Source organism: Osmia lignaria, unplaced genomic scaffold (assembly GCF_051020975.1).
Source record: "Osmia lignaria lignaria isolate PbOS001 unplaced genomic scaffold, iyOsmLign1 scaffold0001, whole genome shotgun sequence".
Taxonomy (NCBI): domain Eukaryota; kingdom Metazoa; phylum Arthropoda; class Insecta; order Hymenoptera; family Megachilidae; genus Osmia; species Osmia lignaria.
The window spans coordinates 25,530,122-25,535,414 of record NW_027478158.1 but is presented as its reverse complement, the minus strand read 5'-3'; positions in this window follow the sequence as shown (position 1 = coordinate 25,535,414).

Here is a 5,293-nt window from a genome sequence, read left to right as displayed (position 1 = left end):
TCGAAATATGTCCGTCAGGCCCCTTCCCTTGAGATAAATCTGCAAATATCTCGGAAACGAAGCGAGCTATGGCAAAATGTTAAGAGACCTTTTTTGTAGAGAACTAAGTTTCCTACTTTTTATGTTCTATGATATTTTTTGATCAGATGCGTAGTTCTCGAGATATATCGAGATATTTAAAAGTTCCGAAGCCGCACCAACATAATAGAGATACAGAAACACCGTGGCCCCTTTCTTTGAGATAACTCTGCACTATTGCGACCTGCAAATGCCACTTCCAGCTCAGCTGTGCAGAAGAAGAACAACAAGAAGAAGAAATATCTCGAAATACGTCCGTCAGGCCCCTTCCCTTGAGATAAATCTGCAAATATCTCGGAAACGAAGCGAGCTATGGCAAAATGTTAAGAGACCTTTTTTGTAGAGAATTATATTTCCTACAATTTATGTTCTATGATATTTTTTGATCAGATGCGTAGTTCTCGAGATATATCAAGATATTTAAAAGTTCCAAAGCCACACCAACATAATAGAGATACAGAAACACCGTGGCCCCTTTCTTTGAGATAACTCTGCACTATTGCGAGCTGTAAATGCCACTTCCAGCTTAGCTGTGCAGAAGAAGAACAACAAGAAGAAGAAATATCTCGAAATATGTCCGTCAGGCCCCTTCCCTTGAGATATATCTGCAAATATCTCGGAAACGAAGCGAGCTATGGCAAAATGTTAAGAGACCTTTTTTGTAGAGAATTAAGTTTCCTACTTTTTATGTTCTATGATATTTTTTGATCAGATGCGTAGTTCTCGAGATATATCAAGATATTTAAAAGTTCCGAAGCCGCACCAACATAATAGGGATACAGAAACACCGTGGCCCCTTTCTTTGAGATAACTCTGCACTAGTGCGAGCCGCAAATGCCACTTCCAGCTTAGCTGTGCAGAAGAAGAACAACAAGAAGAAGAAATATCTCGAAATATGTCCGTCAGGCCCCTTCCCATCAGATAAATCTGCAAATATCTCGGAAACGAAGCGAGCTATCGCAAAATGTTAGGAGACCTTTTTTGTAGAGAATTATGTTTCCTACAATTCATGTTCTATGATATTTTTTGATCAGAAGCGTAGTTTTCGAGATATATCGAGATATTTAAAAGTTCCGAAGCCGCACCAACATAATAGAGATACAGAAACACCGTGGCCCCTTTCTTTGAGATAATTCTGCACTAGTGCGAGCTGCAAATGCCACTTCCAGCTTAGCTGTGCAGAAGAAGAACAACAAGAAGAAGAAATATCTCGAAATATGTCCGTCAGGCCCCTTCCCTTGAGATAAATCGGCAAATATCTCGGAAACGAAGCGAGCTATGGCAAAATGTTAAGAGACCTTTTTTGTAGAGAATTATGTTTCCTACAATTTATGTTCTATGATATTTTTTGATCAGAAGCGTAGTTTTCGAGATATATCGAGATATTTAAAAGTTCCGAAGCCGCACCAACATAATAGAGATACAGAAACACCGTGGCCCATTTCGGTGAGATAACTCGGCACTAGTGCGAGCTGCAAATGCCACTTCCAGCTTAGCTGTGCAGAAGAAGAACAACAAGAAGAAGAAATATCTCGAAATATGTCCGTCAGGCCCCTTCCCTTGAGATAAATCTGCAAATATCTCGGAAACGAAGCGAGCTATGGCAAAATGTTAAGAGACCTTTTTTGTAGAGAACTAAGTTTCCTACTTTTTATGTTCTATGATATTTTTTGATCAGATGCGTAGTTCTCGAGATATATCGAGATATTTAAAAGTTCCGAAGCCGCACCAACATAATAGAGATACAGAAACACCGTGGCCCCTTTCTTTGAGATAACTCTGCACTATTGCGACCTGCAAATGCCACTTCCAGCTCAGCTGTGCAGAAGAAGAACAACAAGAAGAAGAAATATCTCGAAATACGTCCGTCAGGCCCCTTCCCTTGAGATAAATCTGCAAATATCTCGGAAACGAAGCGAGCTATGGCAAAATGTTAAGAGACCTTTTTTGTAGAGAATTATATTTCCTACAATTTATGTTCTATGATATTTTTTGATCAGATGCGTAGTTCTCGAGATATATCAAGATATTTAAAAGTTCCAAAGCCACACCAACATAATAGAGATACAGAAACACCGTGGCCCCTTTCTTTGAGATAACTCTGCACTATTGCGAGCTGTAAATGCCACTTCCAGCTCAGCTGTGCAGAAGAAGAACAACAAGAAGAAGAAATATCTCGAAATATGTCCGTCAGGCCCCTTCCCTTGAGATATATCTGCAAATATCTCGGAAACGAAGCGAGCTATGGCAAAATGTTAAGAGACCTTTTTTGTAGAGAATTAAGTTTCCTACTTTTTATGTTCTATGATATTTTTTGATCAGATGCGTAGTTCTCGAGATATATCAAGATATTTAAAAGTTCCGAAGCCGCACCAACATAATAGGGATACAGAAACACCGTGGCCCCTTTCTTTGAGATAACTCTGCACTAGTGCGAGCCGCAAATGCCACTTCCAGCTTAGCTGTGCAGAAGAAGAACAACAAGAAGAAGAAATATCTCGAAATATGTCCGTCAGGCCCCTTCCCATCAGATAAATCTGCAAATATCTCGGAAACGAAGCGAGCTATCGCAAAATGTTAGGAGACCTTTTTTGTAGAGAATTATGTTTCCTACAATTTATGTTCTATGATATTTTTTGATCAGAAGCGTAGTTTTCGAGATATATCGAGATATTTAAAAGTTCCGAAGCCGCACCAACATAATAGAGATACAGAAACACCGTGGCCCCTTTCTTTGAGATAACTCTGCACTATTGCGAGCTGCAAATGCCACTTCCAGCTTAGCTGTGCAGAGGGAGAACAACAAGAAGAAGAAATATCTCGAAATATGTCCGTCAGGCCAGTTCCTTTGAGCTGAATCTGCAAATATCTCGGAAACGAAGCGATCTATGGCAAAATGTTAAGAGACGTTTTTTGTAGAGAATTATGTTTCCTACAATTTATGTTCTATGATATTTTTTGATCAGAAGCGTAGTTTTCGAGATATATCGAGATATTTAAAAGTTCCGAAGCCGCACCAACATAATAGGGATACAGAAACACCGTGGCCCCTTTCTTTGAGATAACTCTGCACTAGTGCGAGCCGCAAATGCCACTTCCAGCTTAGCTGTGCAGAAGAAGAACAACAAGAAGAAGAAATATCTCGAAATATGTCCGTCAGGCCCCTTCCCTTGAGATAAATCTGCAAATATCTCGGAAATGAAGCGAGCTATGGCAAAATGTTAAGAGACCTTTTTTGTAGAGAATTATGTTTCCTACAATTTATGTTCTTTGATATTTTTTGATCAGATGCGTAGTTCTCGAGATATATCAAGATATTTAAAAGTTCCGAAGCCACACCAACATAATAGAGATACAGAAACACCGTGGCCCCTTTCTTTGAGATAACTCTGCACTATTGCGAGCTGTAAATGCCACTTCCAGCTTAGCTGTGCAGAAGAAGAACAACAAGAAGAAGAAATATCTCGAAATATGTCCGTCAGGCCCCTTCCCTTGAGATAAATCTGCAAATATCTCGGAAACGAAGCGAGCTATGGCAAAATGTTAAGGGACCTTTTTTGTAGAGAATTAAGTTTCCTACTTTTTATCTTCTATGATATTTTTTGATCAGATGCGTAGTTCTCGAGATATATCAAGATATTTAAAAGTTCCGAAGCTGCACCAACATAATAGAGGTACAGAAACACCGTGGCCTCTTTCTTTGAGATAACTCTGCACTATTGCGAGCTGCAAATGCCGCTTCGAGCTTAGCTGTGCAGAAGAAGAACAACAAGAAGAAGAAATATCTCGAAATATGTCCGTCAGACCCCTTCCCTTGAGATGAATCTGCAAATATCTCGGAAACGAAGCGAGCTATGGCAAAATGTTTAGAGACCTTTCTTGTAGAGAATTAAGTTTCCTACTTTTTATGTAGTATGATATTTTTTGATCAGATGCGTAGTTCTCGAGATATATCAAGATATTTAAAAGTTCCGAAGCCGCACCAACATAATAGAGATACAGAAACACCGTGGCCCCTTTCTTTGGGATAACTCTGCACTATTGCGAGCTGCAAATGCCGCTTCGAGCTTAGCTGTGCAGAAGAAGAACAACAAGAAGAAGAAATATCTCGAAATATGTCCGTCAGACCCCTTCCCTTGAGATGAATCTGCAAATATCTCGGAAACGAAGCGAGCTATGGCAAAATGTTAAGAGACCTTTTTTGTAGAGAATAATGTTTCCTACAATTTACGTTCTATGATATTTTTTGATCAGAAGCGTAGTTTTCGAGATATATCGAGATATTTAAAAGTTCCGAAGCCGCACCAACATAATAGAGATACAGAAACACCGTGGCCCCTTTCTTTGAGATAAGTCTGCACTATTGCGACCTGCAAATGCCACTTCCAGCTCAGCTGTGCAGAAGAAGAACAACAAGAAGAAGAAATATCTCGAAATATGTCCGTCAGGCCCCTTCCCTTGAGATAAATCTGCAAATATCTCGGAAACGAAGCGAGCTATGGCAAAATGTTAGGAGGCCTTTTTTGTAGAGAATTATATTTCCTACAATTTATGTTCTATGATATTTTTTGATCAGATGCGTAGTTCTCGAGATATATCAAGATATTTAAAAGTTCCGAAGCCACACCAACATAATAGAGATACCGAAACACCGTGGCCCCTTTCTTTGAGATAACTCTGCACTATTGCGAGCTGCAAATGCCACTTCCAGCTCAGCTGTGCAGAAGAAGAACAACAAGAAGAAGAAGTATCTCGAAATACGTCCGTCAGGCCTCTTCCCTTGAGATAAATCTGCAAATATCTCGGAAACGAAGCGAGCTATGGCAAAATGTTAAGAGACCTTTTTTGTAGAGAATTAAGTTTCCTACTTTTTATGTTCTATGATATTTTTTGATCAGACGCGTAGTTCTCGAGATATATCAAGATATTTAAAAGTTCCGAAACCGCACCAACATAATAGAGATACAGAAACACCGTGGCCCCTTTCTTTGAGATAACTCTGCACTACTGCGAGCTGGAAATGCCACTTCCAGTTTAGCTGTGCAGAAGAAGAACAACAAGAAGAAGAAATATCTCGAAATATGTCCGTTAGGCCCCTTCCCTTGAGATAAATCTGCAAATATCTCGGAAACGAAGCGAGCTATGGCAAAATGTTAAGAGACCTTTTTTGTAGAGAATTAAGTTTCCTACTTTTTATGTTCTATGATATTTTTTG